The sequence below is a fragment of the Palaemon carinicauda genome, chromosome 8 (assembly GCF_036898095.1).
Source record: "Palaemon carinicauda isolate YSFRI2023 chromosome 8, ASM3689809v2, whole genome shotgun sequence".
NCBI lineage: Eukaryota > Metazoa > Arthropoda > Malacostraca > Decapoda > Palaemonidae > Palaemon > Palaemon carinicauda.
In genome coordinates, this window is record NC_090732.1 from 137,629,444 (window position 1) to 137,648,545 (window position 19,102).

Here is a 19,102-nt window from a genome sequence, read left to right on the forward strand (position 1 = left end):
TCCAGATAAATAGAAGACACAGATGACGAAAACAAAATATGCAATAGAAGAAATCTCATTGGAAGGAGAAAGGGTTAATGAGGTGGAATCATTCAAATATTTAGGAACCATGATATCTCAAACAGGGTCTTTAGAATTGGAGTTTAATAAAAGATTTAAAAAAGGAAATCGGCCAATGCTAGGTTCAGTAAAATTTGGAAATCTCATCGCCTAAAACTACAGATTTGCTGACGATTTTTCGAAAACCAATTATTCGAAAGAAATGTTCAAAAAACTTTTTTTTTCGAAAACAATTGTTCGAATGTTTAATTGTTCGAATCTACAATTGATCGAATTACAAGATGTTCGAATAAGCAATTTTTCGAAATTAATATTGTTCGAATCCATGAGTTACAGCGACTGACTAGTTGAGCTGAGTAAGAATTCATTATTTTTGCGGTTTATAAGCAAATGAGTAGTTATATGAGAAATAACGCAATTGAATTGTTTGTCTTTTAAATATATTGATAAAAAATGAATCTTAAACAAATTCTGCTTTTGAAAATAAGCATTAATGACAAAAATTAAACGTAAACAAATCCTTCTTTTGGAAAATAAAATTCTTACTGTTATTTTGGACGACTTCATATTTAGTAGAAATTTCATAAACCCTATTATAAATGGCTGAGTTCGTTAAGAGTGAAAAAGGAAAGCCCATGTTAGTAGTGAACGGACATTTGTTTGTTAAAGATAAGCAAATACAAAATAAAATATACTGGAATTGCCATAAATTTTCTAATTACAGTAAATGTCGTGCTATAACAGTAAAAGATGTTTTCATTTCTAAAGAACATAATCATACAGGTGATACAGCTGAAAGAGAAGTGCAAAAAATTATGGAAAAAGTAAAAAAGGACGGAAAAGGTACACGTGACAAACCTCATTTGACATAAATGTGCAATATGTAAATACAACTTTAATAAATCTAAAATATTCGTTAATTAACGAATTACTCCGCTATGGTTGAGTAAAGTATGCTAAGGATTCGAATAACATAAATTTCGAAAAATTGCTTATTCGAATATCTTGTAATTCGATCAATTGTAAATTTGAACAAATACACATTCAAAAAATTACTTTTGAATAATTAGTTTTCGAAAAACAGTTTTTCGAACAATTGTCTTTCGAATAACTGTTTTTTTTTTTTTCGAAAAATCGTAAGCATACGAAATTACAAATAAAAGTCAGGCTATATATCAGTTTAGTTAGATCGGTGTTAATGTAAGGGCATGAGTAGTGGTATAACAATGAAACAATATCCAACAGTTTTTGTAGATCTGAGAACAAAGCTCTTTGAAGAATATTGGGAGTTAAATGGCAGGACAGGATTAGAAATGAAACTAAAAGAGAGATTACTCAGGTGTCATATATGGATGAGATCATGATGAGGGGTAGATGGAAATGGTTTAAGCGTGCTCTTCGCACTCCACAAGAGAGATTATTTCACCAAAGTTTCAACTGGGCTCCACAAGGCAATAGAAGAGTTAGAAGGCTCAGGCCTACATGGCTGAGGGCTATGAAGCGTGAAGTAGGAGATGATGAATGCAGAAGTATCGATTTAAAATATCAAGATAGACCCGACTGGCGAAATCTAACCGAGGCCCTTTGTATCAACAGTCATAGGAGATGATGATGATGATATATAGAAACAAATTTGTATGCTAGTGAATATGTTTGTATAATTACAGACATAGATATATACACACAATATATTTTCAGCATCTAACTCCTTTGCCTAACGACCTTGGAACTCTAATTATAAGCCTCTTAAAAAGGCCAGACCATATTTTGCAAGGTTAGCATGCTTTCATATCCGGCACATAAAAAAAAAATGCTTTACTTAAGCACACAGATTACGCTCAACAAAGTACTTAAAAGGAATCTCAGGTCACGAAATATCCGGAAACATTAACGCGAAGGGAAACTTGACAGAAACCCGTTTCTTCATTTTCAACACCCTTCACTCACTAATCCTCATATATTCAATTTATATATGTTTTTATCTCCATATTTATACATGAATGCCGCTCATACTTTGAAACGCCTTCGCTTTGTAAGCTTTATTAATGAGGGTTCTTTTAAGCATTGCTTTTTTTATTGTCATATAACGTCAATCTCCTTCATATTGTTTAGCTCGATTTAGTATATATTCCATTTATTCTTATTCTCATGCTTATAATGAGGTATAAGAGAGAGAGAGAGAGAGAGAGAGAGAGAGAGAGAGAGAGAGAGAGAGAGAGAGAGAGAGAGAGAGAGAGAGATTCTTTCAACTAACAAACATTACTTAGATTTATAAAAAGATACCGTTTTCCCACATTTTTGACGAAAAGTTAATGAGCCACAAGTCAAGAAAATGGCCAAACAAAAGGGTAAACGGGATCAGGGTGATACTGGCTTCAAACTACAAAAAAAAAAAAAAAAAGTTAATTTAGAAATTGGAATTACTTTTTTGCACTTAAATTAGCCCTATGGTTGGTTCCCCGAGGTAATTGGTTTGACGGAACTCTAGAGATAAGGTTGTTCTGCTCAAACTTAATCTTTTGTCAGTAAGCTTATAAGTGTAAGAACGTATGCATAATAATAATAATAATAATAATAATAATAATAATAATAATAATAATAATAATAATAATAATAATAATAATAAAACAGCATATGTCAAGTAGTGTCACACAAAAAGGGGACGCGAACCTGAGAAATATATAGACAGAAGTAAAGGAATCAAACAAAACTTATCTGAAAGGTGGGGATGCTGAACAGACAGGTTACCAAAACAATCATACGTGTAAATTAACATGCCTCATGAAAACAATAAATTTCGGACATTAGTTATATCTGAAGCACGCATGGATGACAATAGCCGGTATGATGAGTTAAGATAAGCTGGAAAAGTGTGTGTTCAATCTTCAGAATTTTATATCAAAAGACGACAAACTAAGTAAAACATGATCAAGAATAGACCCTCTGTTTCTGTGACCAGTTATGACAAAAAATGTCCCGAACTAAAGTGGAAAATATATGAAGTTATAAAAAAAATTATACTTTTCTTACTCAATGGTGACTTTTTATATACAATTTAATCAAACACTGTCGCTTAAAAAATCTCTGCATCATGCAACATTAAGAAAATTAAGACTACAAATTCCATTATTAAATTATACTGAAATTCATGCACATACGTGCCTCACTTCAGATGACAGCTATTCATATTGGAACAGTATTAACAATGCTTTAGAAATATATTCATAATATTGCCGCCAATATTAAATGCTTAGATTTTATAGCTTCCTTTCTGTTCCATTAATAATAATTTTGCCTTTTATTTTTCATCTACTTGGTCTTTGACAGTCCTTCTTCCAGATCTTAAGTCAAATCCCAACACTAATTTAAGAACTCGACGACCTCCTGGCTAATGATACGACTATTAAATGTCAAAGCTGGTCAGCATAAATTTTCTTATAGCATTAGAAATTTGTTCTTTTATTGCTCCTATCACAATCTCCCTCACGGAAGTCACAAGTTCCCCTACATCTACGAGAACAGAAGCACACCGACGAATCAAGAATCGCGCGAATAATATCAATAAAACGAAAGGAAAGGAAAAGTTCAGACTGGCTAATTCTGCGCTCCAAATGACCTGTCATTAAGGGTGAGCTGGAGAAACTCTGTCACGACTCCACAAATCCTGCAGACAAACAAACAGACGCTAGAAACAGTCGTCCCTCTTGCTGGTTGTCTCCCCGTCGGCATCCAATGCCTGAAGCTTAAAAGAAAACGTCGACAAGTCTCTTGCCTGACCTTGCAATTAACGAAAGTGTAAATTTTTGGGCGATGATGTCACTCAACTAGAGTAATAGAGCATCTTTCCTGAATGCTCTACTTGAGACAGCGCACACAACAGATACATGCCATAGATTTGTAAACTTGTGTTGATTAAAAGCTTAGATAAATGTAAGGGGAATAAGCATCAAGTTTACGTCAATGTTTGGTAATGTATAACGAGCTACTGACTTGCAATACTCATTAGTAGTAAAGAGCAAATATCAACAAATCAAAATCAACATCATAAGATAATGATGAACGAGGCCATTAATCATTAACTCACATCAATTGTAATCAGTGTATAAATATACAACGTAATTTTTGTATATTAAAAAGTGGTTAGATTACTTATATATAGATGGTGCTTGTAATGTGGTTATGTCTTTCTAGCTAATGGCTATTCCTATCCTTCGTTTTAATATATTTATACATTATTCCATCCCTTTGTGAACAAAGGTAACTTCGGAATGTTCTTCGTCTTCATTTTGAGATGATGGTTGATTGCTAAAATTCAAATTTGCTCTGTTACGGATAAAGAGAATAAAAATCAATAGAAAACCAATGAACAAACCAGGGTCAAATCTGAGTTCATGTTAGTAAGGGCATAGCCTACAGCTAACATAGCCTAGTAATAAAATTTCCTATGAGAACTACTGTTTGCTTACAGATGAGAACTGGGTGTAGTATACGCCAAATGTTAAATTAATTTTTGTCTTCACCAAAATCGAAGATTTTTCGAAAGGTATGCATTGACCCATGAAGTCTGTTTCTTATGTTATTTGTTTGTTTGTGAGCAACTTTACAAGAAAACTACAGTACCGATTTTAACCAAACTTTGTAGTCATGTTGGGTATGACCCAAGGATGAATCAGTAGCATTCTGGATAAAATACATCAAAGTACAAGCACGCAGCAGTAACTAGAAAATAATCGCAATGTGAAATAAATGGCCAATATTTTAATTTATTCTTCGTTTGGGAACAACATTACGCAAAAAAAAAAAAAAAAAAATAAAATAAAAAAAAAAATATTGAACCAATTTCAACAAAACTTAACGAACATGTGGGGGATGATCCACGTCAAATCCAATAAATTTTGAAGAAAATACATCGACGTACAAGTAAGCAGACGAGTTAAGAGCAATGAGACTGGCGCGGCGAAGGCCTGCTCTTTGCTGAGTGTCCCTCTGGTTCATCTTGAGAGGGTATAACAAAACTATAAAAAATACATAAGGAAACATATTATGTAATTTATGACATTTGATATATCAGTTCCTTTCTAGAGAGAGAGAGAGAGAGAGAGAGAGAGAGAGAGAGAGAGAGAGAGAGAGAGAGAGAGAGAAGCGGGGATAATAAACTAAAATGTAAGGTTTCTCATTTCCTGTCCAATGTACAAGAAAATATACCTGAATTAAAATGATTATATAGCAACTTTTGGGAGAATTGTTGTTTTATCACCTTTAACATTCTACTTATTTTGGATGGAATGATGAAACTCTCCAAAACAAGAAAAGAAATATGGTCACGTAAATTATTACTGTCCTGTTTAGATGTTCAAGAGTGCTTTGAAGACATAAAAACTGCACCTAGTTGAAACAAATTATTCTACCCCCTAAATAAAGAAGAAATAAATCTTTAAATCAAATTAAAAACAAAAATGAAGTACAAAATAAATTTTGCATTACCGTTTCAGCAAATTATGGTCCCAAGTACTATCGTTAACAATAATACAAACACAAATGCCAAAATGTGTTCCTACTATCAGGAAAAGACAACAAAGCATCATTATTTTTATGTATCGTTAACGGTGTATGACCATATGCTCTTTTTTTTCCCCTCACTCGACTGTCATCACTTTCTGTCTTGCCTCTCACTCATTTTATTGATAAGAAATGCCATAAAAATGGGGTTAGCCCAATCCACCCAAAATACAGGTTGTCATAATGGTTGTAAAATCAGCCCAACACATAAATTTGAGAGTAAAACCGAGAAAGATCCCTTGAATGAACTTTCACTATTTTGGTAATTGTACCGCCCGGGAATAAATGTTGCGCTTTACTTCAGTGGAGGCAAACGTTTCATGCTCTTGATAAGACATCAAGACTGCGCTGAACTTGTTTTCACGGAGAGTACTCTCGCCCATTTTTCCTTTCCTTATTATTTTTTTTTTTGACAAATTACATTATATCATATCTTTTTAAGAACTTTCCGTTTTTTTTAATGAGCTGGACAACGAAATATTACCTAGCTTACTAAACAACTCATGCAACTTCTCGTCTATCCATTAAGAAATAAAAGGAGCGCTAACAAATGCTAGGCCTTCTTTACAAGTGATAGTAATTCAAACATTTCCCCCTCGTCCCTTTTCCACCTCGATGCTTACAGCTCAAGTCAGATGAAGGATGCACAAGCTTCCTATATTCCGCGGTCGAGGTAGGAGTTTACTTATCTGTATTAAGCTGTCATGGATAGATCAGGATGATTAGGGTTGAGACACACACCGAAACAACAGCTTAATTAATTTAAAAACCAATATAAAAGTATATGAATAGATTTAATATTAGGTAAAGAAGTAACACGGGGTTCATATTTTCTAACACCGTGCCTAGAAACAAACACTCGCTTGGAACACAAGTAAAATTATCATATAACGAGATACCTGACATTTTCTTCCTGGTCGTTCCGCAAAGGAAGCAAATGTGTACTTAAACGTAGTTTCTAAAGTGACTAACTACTGAACTAGGCTGTAAAACATGTTTTTTAGCATTACAACACTCTTTTACACAGTCTTGGCAATCTAATATGCAAACGGGTGTCTAATGGGCTTAATTAAGGAATATACGACAAGGGAGTAAAATTGCAAAACATAGAACTATCAGAATTGAAACTACTAAATACCCAAATTAGAATTTATGCTCAATCACTTATCGAACAATAAACTATATTTTTAATAAATCAGCACCTGACTTCCTACCACCTACCTTACAAGACATACCTATTGGGAACAAACCGGTAATCATTCATCAAACTTGACTTTAGAATTCGCTGGGATTTTTAAGATGCGATTGATTGATTGATTGATTGATTGATTGATTGAAAGTTTTCTGGCATCCTGACATTGACGCCGATAGCAATTATCATATGTGAAAAGTAAAAGGGAATTCAATTAAAAACATAAAAGTTAAGAAGTCATTATAACAGTTAAATAGTTTTCAGAAGACCTGCTTCCGAAATAAATCTAAAAATGCCCCTCGCATAGTAGGACACATCATGTCCAAGAATCTTGGCAAGGATGAACCTGCCATCCTCACCTCGAGCCTCAAACAGATATCTATTTCTTACGTTATTAAAATTATGGAATTCAGTCAACAAATGCCTCACTGAAAGGGATGGTGACAGAATGTAAGAGAGTATGAATATATGTGAACACTACAGCTAGACAGCAAGGGGCAAATGATATATGGCGACATCCTGTCATTCCTTATAAATTGTAGTCAAAGAGCATTTTATACTAAATAAAATTGTCTTCATTGCACAACAAATCAATGAAAATTTATTTTAGGCACCTGTGTCACAGCAACACTTACCGTTTAGGATAAGAAGAGATCTGAAAAAAAGAAAAAAAAATTAATCAATGTTATGCATAACAGGACATTATTTAAGATAGGACATAAACTGCTTTCATATAATATAGATCAAGAACAAATTGCCACATCATAAATATTATATAATTAAATTGCCAACAATGCCCTTGATTTCCTACGGCTGCACGTAATAGACAGTATCATACCTATACAGTTACTGTATAGGTAATGAGCAGTACATACATTCCTCCAGTACTTTGCTTAAAGCTCAAGTTGAAATTTGGTCATACTTCCTAAAAATATTTACTTGTCATTAACACCTTAAACTAACAAAAAAATCAAGTGTTTAAGAAAAAAAAATGAATGTGCTTTAATATGCCTAGGTTAAAAACATCATCTTAAGTCACCATCTCACAAATAGCTCACGTTTGTTAAAATTCAAATAATAATAATAATAATAATAATAATAATAATAATAATAATAATAATAAATAATAATAATTGTTTATTGCAGTTTGGATGATGAACATAGAATGTTTCCTTTTAGTTCAATATGATTGTTCAGTCTGATATCTTCATAAAATATGACTAATTGTTTATTTTTAAAATTTAAAAGTCAATATTTCTCAGCTTTTATCAATGTCACACCGGACTTGTTTACCTTTATCATTTCACCTCCCTATTAACATTTGAGAGAAACCATCATAACCAGTACAAAAGAGACTTGGAAATTCATCATGAATCAGGAACTTGTTTATAAAGAAACTGATATTCTCTCGATAATCTCCCATGTTTCTTCAGTTGCTAAACACTTTAAATGTACATATATTAAATGCTGTCCTTAGAAAAGAAACAATTCAGCAGCTATCACGTATGTGGTGTACTAGGAATTATAGCCGCACCAAGAAATTGACAACTATCTATTGGCTGTAGTGAAATAGACAAGAATTTGGTTACCCCACACTTGACACTCTGTTTTTTAAGCATTTACTGACTTAGTAATTATCATATCTACGTTTTGATTTGACATTTGAACAGTACACAGTCACCTGTTTAAAAAAAATCAATGAACATCATCAACTCTGCAACAAATAACACTTAAAGGTTTGCATTTGTGTATTAAAAAAAAATGCACCTTTAAGATAAATAAAAAACTAGAAATGATAACAAATACTTAACAAGCATTTTCACAAAATAATTAACAACAATGTAAATCTTTTTTTCCTTTGAAACTTAAAACTTCTTAAAAGTCTAGTTTTCCCTTCTGAAACTTGAACTTCTTAATGTCTATGTTTTTCTCTTCTGAAACTTAACTTCTCAATGTGAGGAAAAGCTACACCAATTGTGAATTGGATACTATCATAATGTTATATTTTAAGGAGTGGTTTAACAGTGCTGTTAACGATGAAAGTTGATTGTAGTTAAATTTTTAAAAGTGTAGGCTGTCATTGACAGTGCTAGACTGCAGTGATAACAAGTATGGTTAAAATGACATGTATTACGGCTGGTTTTATTTTTAGGTAAAAATGTCATCCTCTCGATGGTTTTCAAAAAGTTTAGCTAACTAAATTTTTATGCTGGAGACAGGATGGTGGTCTACATTTACCTAGAATCTACAGTAAGCCTGAACTTTTCTTTACTTTGGAAAATGTCTTCACTTGGGTACATATGTTATGTTGATGCAATTGTAACAAAACCATCCTTATGAACTTGGTAGATTACCACGGATAATGTTAGGTCAATAAGACGACCTTTTAACCTGTACACCTGTTGACACATTTGGATAACCATATTCTTTTGGAAAGTCTTTATAGCTGTTTGGAAGGTAAGTGAAGAGGCAATGCCGCACAATTAAAAATTGCCAATTTTTATAAACTAAGTTCTTGAACAAAGGCTTACTCTAGTTATTATGTCATTACCTTTCGTGTAATTAATATGAATATATGCAAGTTCAGCATTAAATTCAAGCACATTCTTTGGGACACAATCCAGGATGCTCTGGTCCACTCCTACTGTTCTAAAAAAATCCAAATTACAATAACCAGATACTTTAAAGCAATTATATCATTTTATTTTCCAAGCTTGTTTTAAACAGGTCTTTAGTTTACAAAGTAGTTTCTTTCTTCTCATCTTCCTTCACAGTGACCCCTTTAGCCCGAAGTCTAACAAACTTTCCTCAAACACTAGTTGCTTTGATAGGGTTTGTAAGGGAGACAAGAAAGTCTTATGCATGCTTTGGAATAAGCTGATAATATATGCCTGGAAGGATTCATGATGAGAGGACACAAACATAGAGTTGAAAGATTTCCAGCTAAAACTAGTTATCTTGAAATAAGACAAACTACTGCTTATTCTGTGGGTTGGCTGGCAGATACTGGTACTGTACTTCATAAACTAAGAGATCATTGTAGTTAACTTGGGTTCCAAAAGATCTCAAATAAGTATGCAAATTCCATTAAAACAAGACAATATAAACATCCTTGTCCTTGTTCTTCAAATACTATTATAAGGAAAGTTGACTCTAGTATCAAGGTCAGACCTGAAACCTTTCTTGCTACTTATCCAAACACAGGGAAAGATCCTACAATAAATGTTAATATACTTTTTATCCCATAATCTAACGCCAAGATGGGATCTGTGATGTCTAAGACAGAGGCAAGCTCAATCAATGATCATATGCATTTAACATTACTTTCCATACAAAAAGATATCTCCCCAATTCACCCAGTACAGTCTTTCATATCCGGACTGGTTAACAGTACTTCAGAAAATTTCCGCGCACGAGTCTTCCTAGGCCGACCTCTCGTGTAACTCCCGTCGGGGTCAGGACTTACATGGCAAACACCCATCTGCCATCACTAGTGAATGTAAGCACAAGCTGAGTAAAGGCTTGAGGCAATAACCTCGAAGGGTTATGTCTCACGGGACTTGGTGTGACCTGAAGGCATGTCATGGTGAGAAGGAGACTGCAAGAGGTTGGAGGCAAACACTATGTGAGTGCTCCGAAGAGCACTCTATCCTGTAGGGAGGAGAGTCCCTTAGGAGTGGAGATTTGTAGCAATAACCCAGCAGGGTTGTCTCATAAGATTCGTTGTGCCTTGGAGGCACAATGGAGAGAGGCAGCAATAACCCAAAAAGGGTTGTGGAAAAACAGAACAATGATAAACATTGGGAAAAGTACAACTTTAAATTTTTCTTATAGGTTCTTTTTTTTTTTTTTACTTTTTTATACTATTAAGGTTCTTCACTCATCTGCCACCACATTTGTCTCCTAACATCTCTCTTCGTCTTACAGAGTAACCTACAGTCAACGGGGCCCTACACCCAGCAGGGTAAGTGTTACCATCCATATCTAATTAAATAGTGAGCCTCTACTTGAGAGATATAAGGTGTTATTGAGAGCCGTATTGTATAGTAGAGTTATCAGGCTCATTTGAAGCATGTTTATGAGTTATGTAACAGTAGGAGACTCATGATGCTGTGTAATATCGGTGAATAATTGAGAAACTGAATTGTGATTCATAAGTGTTCCAGTGTGGTGATCGCCCAAAAACTGTTATAAATTCATGACTGCAATTATAAAATTTATTAGGGGTGCAAGAAACAGCATTTCTAATAACAGGATGTCAAAAACTTCGAGAGAAAACCCAAGGAAAGTTAACTTTGCATTACCATTATTATTATTACAAGCTAAGCTACAACCCTAGTTGGAAAAGCAAGATGCTATAAGCCCAAGGGCTCCAACAAGGAAAAATAGCCCAGTGAGGAAAGTAAATAAGGAAATAAATAAGCTACAAGAGAAGCAATAAATAATCAAAATAAAATACCTCAAGAACAGTAACAACATTAAATTAGGTCTTCTAATAAGAGGAAGAGAAATAAGATAGGACAGCATGCCCGAGTGTATCCTCAAGCAAGAGAACTCTAATCCAAGATAGTGGAAGGCCATGGTACAGAGGTTATGGCAGGCTATGGTACAGAGGTTATGGCACTACCCAAGAATAGAGAACAATGGTTAGATTTTAGTGTCCTTCTCCTAAAAGAGCTGCTTACCATAAGCTAAAGATTCTACCCTTACCCAGAGGAAAGTAGCCACTGAACAATTACTTTGCAGTAAAGTAGTTAACCCCTTCTGCAGCGAAAAATGTTTGGTATTCCCAGTGTTGTCAGGTGTGTGAGGAGAGGAGAATAAGGAAAGAATGGGCCAGACTATTCGGTGTATGTGTCGGCAAAGACAAAATGTGCCATAACCAGAGAGATGGATCCAATGTAGTACTGTCTGGCCAGTCAAAGGATCAAATAACTCTCTAGCGGTAGTATCTCAATGGGTGGCTGATGACCTGGCCAACCTACTACCGAGAAAGGTGAAGATTTGAACTAGAAAAGACATTTCTGTTAGGTGGTGCTGCTTTGGTCCTGTATACAGTATTACGCTAGAGTCCAGTCCACCTGTCCCAGTATTATACAGTGGACGTAGGACACTGAACTTGCGTGGGTGAGTGGGTTATTACCATATAATCCAAATCACAATTGCAATATAATCCCAAATGTGTAGGCATCCTTTTATATTTTTCCAATTTAGGCGACAATTTTTCTCTTAATTTTTGTCTTTATGAAATAAATGTTTCATCTCTCTCTGCAATATAATAATCTGATATGTCCCCCCTCTACATAGGTTGACCTTTTCCTCAATAATTTTTTATTTGGCTATAACATCTATTATTTAAAATCTTTCCCTGAGATTCAAGCTATTCGTTTATTTTTTTCACACTGATGTAACTCAGAAATGTAGAACTGGATTGGAGTCTGTATACTGACCGATAAAGTCGGAGGTAAGTTCTAGGATCATCGCTGGGTCCCCTTGCCAAGAACCAAGTCAAGGGGTGGTGCCCGGTGCCCATTTAGCCTTAATTTTTCTTTTGCCCAGATCTCTAGGGGAAATCCACAACATTCTTGGATAGTGCAGTGTTAGAGTTTGGCCAGCCTCCTGACAATAGGCAGACTGCGTGCTACATCCAGTCACAGTCCGTCCACAAACCACTACTGTAAAGAGTTATAACTCACGAGCCTTGTTGTGGTGAGATCTGGAGGACGTAAAGGCATGCACGAATGCACGCGCAACCGAAGTAGCTTGTGCCAGAGCCTCACTATGGCAGTGTTGACATGAAATTGTAGTCGTGTGCAGACCTTCGTCAGTGAGAGGAGCTCGCTAACGCTTAGTGTCTGGGTGCGCAACACTAATCAAAACTCTCTCACATTGAACAGAGTCTTTGCGTCCATGTGCCAAAGCTGCATGAAACGTTGTTTCACACAGACCTTTGTCAGGAAGAGGAGCTCATCCATGCACTTTGCTAATGCTTAGTGGCAACACTGTACAAGACACTCTTACATGACTAGGATCTGTGTGTTTACGCGACAAAGCTGCATGTAACAAAGTACAAACACTCATCAGTGCTCCCGCAATAGGTTGCCGAGTAGCCTAGCGTGCTCCTACAAGAGGCGCAAGCTCAAATGGTGATGAACAAGGTTGAAAACGTCTTCCCGTGCACTGAGGAAAAGCAGGTTCTTACCGATAAGCAGTGGAAGCCCGAGGCGGTCCCAAAGGCCCTGGCCTCACAAAACTCAAAGAATTTTGTTGTGACAAAGCGGTTTATTCCATGACTGGAATACAAACCTACGCTATCTATTTAGGGGTATTACTTTCTGCGAAGCTGAAATGATGAGCCATTAAAATTTAGCGAGGGTTAACTACCCACACCGCTAGTTAGTGGTGGTAGGGGGGTAGCTTGCTACCGCTCCCACTCACACTCCGGTGATTTAGCTCACTTTACTTTTGGCTCGGATAGAGACTGGTTGTATCCGCTCTTCCTCCTCGCCTATTTTGGACTGCCATTAATTTTTTTCTTTTAACTTACTTTTCTTGTATGTATATATATATATATATATATATATATATATATATATATATATATATATATATATATATATATATATATATATATATATATATATATATATATATATATATGAAAACTACTTAATGTTTATGTATATACTATATATATTGGTTACATACAGTATATAGAAATGATGTAAGTTTCCTCTTCAGTGTTTGTGCTGTGCGTGTGAAACGTATACGATAGGTTCTCAAGACACTTGCGCAAGGCAGGGAACCTTCCCTTCCGACCTCTCCCCCCCCTTGTCCATCGGTCTTCCCGTCGGCGAATAACCTACCATTGACTCGGCTGCCGCTGCAGGGGAATTGTCATCGTTTGGACCCTCCTCGTTCAACTGTTGTCTTCGCCTTTCCCTCTTCCTACAGGAAACATGGATTACTGAGCGAAGGGAGTGTGGCCTCTCAGAGATTGACTACGATCTTTCTCTTCTCAAGGCTGATCACCTTTCATGGGCCTCTGACAGTGTACTAACGGGGGGAGCACCTTTCCCGTTCGCGGGTTAGGTTGCGCTTTCGATTGTTTTCTTTATTATTTAAGTGAAATTATAATTGTTTTTAATTTAACTTTTCAGCTTCTTCTACATGGGGAACACTTCCCTTTGGAGCAGTGGTTCTTTCAATTAGCGAATATTTTAAGCCGATTTAAATAATTGTAATTCTTGTTTTATTACAGTTACTCTCCGCTCCCCTTCTCCCGTCGATGTCAACCGGGGAAGAGAGGGCGCATTACTTATTTTATGTTTGTTCCCTCGGTGGTCTCCCTTCCCGTCGTCGGACTAGGTGTTCCTCCCGAGGGAATTTTCTGTTACATAATTCATTTTATTTTTTCCTCAGTTAGCGATGCAGTTTTCTTCGTTCGACTAAGAGTGCCGATGAAGGAGAGCTGTTCTGTTCATGCTTGGGGAATCTGCTGTCACTGCCGTCCCTCAGAGGACGTCATCATGGGCGTCATCCCTTCTCTTAGAAGTACGGCCGTGGCAACACCTGATCAGCACTTCATCTTTGAGGAACTAGCTCCGGCTACGCTTCTTCAGGAAGAGCTCTTCAGATCATCTTAGAGCCCTACCAGGAGGTTCGCCTCCAGGTGTTGGACATCTTTCCCTTCTGAGGGAGAGTTTTCCTCCCCAGGTGTGAGGTTGTTCCTCCCTTCCGAGGGAGAACTTCCTGAATCTTCATCACTTCATCGACTCCGACTGCTGTTGCTGTCTTCGCCTAGACTACGCTTCCCCCTTGCCAAGTCTCTCTTCCTTCAGGGGCGGAGCCTACCTTAGGCAAGTCTCTCCTGCGAAGTGATCAACTCTCTCGTTCGTGAGAGGGCCCCTCATAGAGACTCATCTTCGGATGATTGCCACTGCTGAAGGTCAGCTTGCTGGTCCACCGGCTCTCATGGGCGTCATCTCTTCCTGGACTTTCTCCTGACGATGCTGCAGCTAGTCCTCGGACTTCGGTCCTGGACTCTGATCGTTCGCGATCTCATCGGTGGATGTTCGCCCTTCCAAAGGGCACATCCCAGTTCCTGATTGTCCTGCCAGATGACCTGCTGAAATACCAGCGCAACCACGCCCCAGAGAGCAACGTTTGATAGCTCACCAGCCAACCTACGATCGATGGCGCAACACAGCTAACCAAACCTCAGCGCGCACCCGCGTAACATCGGTCACCTTCTCGCCCAACGATCTCATGTATGCCAGAGTTCTCCTATACGCCAATGTTCTCCTGCGCGCCAGCGCTCTCCTGTGCACCAGCATTCTCCTACGCTCCAGCATGCTCCCGCACGCTTGTGCCATCGTTGTCCTACATGCCAGTGCTCTTCTGCGTGCCGACAATCCCTGTCCCTGCACATCAGCAGCTTTCTCCTGCGCGTCATCACCTACGCGTGCGCATGCGCGCCCCAGCAATCTTCCGCACACACACGCGCCAGCAGTCTCCCGCGCGTGGCAGCACTCTTCCACGCGCCAGCAGTCTTCCAAGCACATGAGCCAGCACTCTCCTACGTCCTTCTGCGCATTCTAGGGAAACTGCACAACACCTTACACAGTGCCTTACTGCACACCAGCGCTCTCCTGTGCACTTGCGCTCTCAGATCAAGTGCTCTCCTGCTCACTTGTGCTCTCAGATACATCGCTCACCAATGCGGCAGCTCTTGACAAAGAGCCAGCGCTAACCTGCGCTTGCCTGCTCGCCAGCGCTCTTCTGCGCTCTCAGATCCAATGCGCCAAGTCTTGCCAAAGAGCCAGCTTTCACCTGCACACCAGTGCTCTCAGATCCAATGCTCGCTAAAGAGCCAGCGCTTGCCTGCTCGCCAGCGCTCTTCTGCGCATTCACCGAAAACTGCGCTTCAGTAGAAACTGACCACCAGCATCATCCTGTGCACCATCGCTCCAGTACTCCTCTGCGCACTCGCACAATAGGCAAAAAGAATGAAAACTTTTTGACAGGTCACCATTGCCCCATTCCTCTCCCCGCAAACGCATTACAGCATGGCCTCCAGGAAAAGAGGAAAGAGGCTTCACAGAAGGGTTCAAGATCCCGAAGAATCCATCTTCCAAGGGGAATCAAACGCATCTACCATCGGTCGAGACTCCTCACAGAGAACCTTTGGTCCCTTTCTATTTTGACAGTACCACCGTCAGCAAACACGATCTGAACGTTGCAAACGCCCTATCATTATCTCGCAAATCTCTAATTACCAATATGAAATCATCAACCGACTGATCGCTAGATCACTGTTTGCCGATCGCTAGCTCATATCTCTCTGATTATTGACCTCTAGCCTCTCCAATTGCTAACAATCTCCGATTGCTAGTCAATAACCAGTCTTCAGCTTGCTGATCACTAGATCGTCGATGGGTAGCTCATCTTTCTTTGATCATCGACCTCAGCTCGCTGATCTCTGACCAGCTAATTGTCGGCTTGCTGATCTCTGACCAGCCAATCGTCAGCTTGCTGATCTTTAGCTCACCGATCACCGGTCCACGATCAATCGCTGATCATCAGTGGCTCACCATCACCAACTGACTATCATTAAACCATTCTGCTGTCTCTCAGGGTTCTCCAAGCAGATTACCAACGCATTAATCGCCAACCTTACTTGGCTGACTGACTAAACAGCCTTCATCTGCCTGTCAGATACCATCTTCGGCTCACAGATAGCCGATTCACCGATCATCGGCAATTCTCCGTTCACCAGCAGTTCGGGACTTGGACTTACTAGTCAACCTCTGCCTGGGGTTCCCTAGATCAGAAGGCATACAACACACTTCTTGCTACTCACCATTGGCCATCACACCAATCCACTAAAGTGATCGGCAAACGATTGACAACCCCCATCAGCGGCTTGTCGACAGGGGACTACTTGCGAGCACTCTCCAACTGCACAGTAACCACAATACCCAGCTGTTAACCACTGATTAACATTCGCAAGACTGATACTACTCTAAGGAATAGCATCAATCCCATCAGGGCGCATGGTAGGGTTAAGCGTTGCCTAACTTCTATCAGTTGAAGAAGTTCTCTCCCAGGGAAGAATCCTTGCACATGGTCTTGCACCCCATCTTTTACGCCACGAGTCAAGACCCCAGCGTCAACAATCTCCCATGCGAAAGGATCCACAAGGAGCTGTCCCTTTGGGTCCATGTCCACACCATGTTGGAGTTCGGACAAGGGCTAAGACCACAGGTCTTCATTTGCACGCTGGACCTTAAGGACGCATACTTCCAGGCCCAAACCATCCATCTTCTGGGAAGGATTGAAGATACAGTGTAGACAAACAAGAAACACCAGTTCAGGGCACTGTGCTTCGGTCTTTCCACAGCACCCACCCTGGTCTCACAGGATCGGCTTCTGTCTCCTCCGTTTCTGGACGACTGACTGACCTTAGCAGACTCGGTGGCAATTTTGCATTAGCACCGGAACTTCTGAAGTCTTTTTACCAAGATCGGGTGATCAAGGTAAACCTGTGGAAGTCTTCCCTACTTCCCTCTCAGAAGACTGGTGTATCTGGGAATGATTCTAAACACCAATCTCCACAAAACCTTCTCATCAAAGACAGGCGTAGAAGAGTCACAAGACCCTTTCTCAAAACAAAAAGAACTCCCAGCCCAGAGTGACTATTTTTTTTCCTTGGACACCTATCATCTCTGGCCTGTCTAGCCTCCAACTGCCGCCTCAATATTTATTCTCTCCCGGGGCAGCTTGAGTCCGATTGGAATCAGGCCTTCGATTCCCCAGACATTCTGACCCCATGGGACCAGATGTTTGGACGAACCTCAGGGGATGGGTGTCAATCGAGAATCTACGGAGTGGTATAACCTGCTCATCGTTCCCCACCCCTCGGACTTGATACTGTGCTTAGACACATAAAAAGAAGGGAGGAGGGACCATAGTGCTGCACCACATGACCTCAGGCCTCTGGACAGAGTCCGAAAGTACCTTCACTTAAATCTCTTAAGAGATGAAGGCCACCTTTCCGGTCCTTCAACAGCCTCATCAGTTCCTAACGGGCCACTCAGTGAAGTGATGAGTGACAACACCAAACACCACATAGAGGCTCACATCAACAAGCAAGAAGGAACTTGCTCGCAGCGTCTTCCCATCTAACAGTATAAATACTGACATGGGCCAAAGTCCGTTCGGTACCACTATCAGCAAACTTCATTCCAGACTAGAGGAATGTGATCGCCGACAATCTGTGCACAGCATCTCAGATAAGGTGTACTGAATGGTCTTTGGATCACCTTATACCTGGCAACGTCCCTGAACCTCAGGCTTCCGCTGCTCCCCAGTCCTAGACCCCAAGGCTTAATGGCAAGAAGCATGCCAACAACGGTGGGTACAACGACGACGTTTACATATCATCCCTGTTTTGTCTGGAGAAGGGTACTCAAGAAGGCTAGAACATCGGTCACCCTCTCAAGGGCTCTCATAGCTCCGCTATGGCATTACGCAGAAGTTTCCAAACCTTCTGCAGCTCCTGATAGAGCCTCCAAGAGAACCCTCTCCATATCACAGACAATCTCACTTCGACATCTACCACAAACCATAGCTTTGCTATGATTGTACGCCTGAAGACTACCCAGTACCTGTACCTCCTCTCTTACAGACGCTTTTCGCAATAAGTTGCAGAGAGGTTGTCTAGATATCTGAGGAATTCCTCAACATTAGTCTACCAGGCAAAGTATAACGTCTTCTGTGGTTGGTGTCATGGGAAAGTGTACCTCTCCACTCGATACCTCTATTCCATCAATAGCGGAATCCTCGAGTATAAGCAAAAGGAAAGACCCCCCTTTTCAGTTTCAACAGGTAAAGACAATCACTCATCCTTAAGCCTCGCCTTCAAACTGAAAGGAAGGGACAGCCCCTCATCGCTAGATCTTTCCTAACTCATGCGGACTTACAACTTGCCTTTTCCCAGTCGGAATTGAGACCTCCCTCTAGGAACATGGTTCAAGTCTTACGTCCCACTTCACCAGGCAACAAATTTTCACCTGGTTTAGAAGACAGTGTTCCTACACACTTTGACGGCAGGCAAACGAGTCAAGGAACTTCATGGTCTCTCTTTTGACATCGCCCATTGATGAGAAGGGTGAAAGGCAACGTTCAGTTTCGTCCCAGAGTATGTTGCCAGACACAGTCTCCAGAGGTGACAGATCCTACACAAGTCTCCACTCGGTAACTGACGATCCAGATCACTTGTTACTGTAT

At 39.4% G+C, this 19,102-nt stretch overlaps 1 long non-coding RNA gene across 1 annotated transcript in view; it reads right to left on the bottom strand.

Moving 5' to 3' along the window:
- Positions 1–19,102, bottom strand: part of LOC137645969 (uncharacterized) — a 209,604-nt gene that overhangs the window by 160,026 nt on the left and 30,476 nt on the right. The window contains exon 2 of the long non-coding RNA XR_011045368.1: positions 7,447–7,466. This is a non-coding gene — a long non-coding RNA (uncharacterized lncRNA). The remainder of the gene's footprint in view (positions 1–7,446; positions 7,467–19,102) is intronic.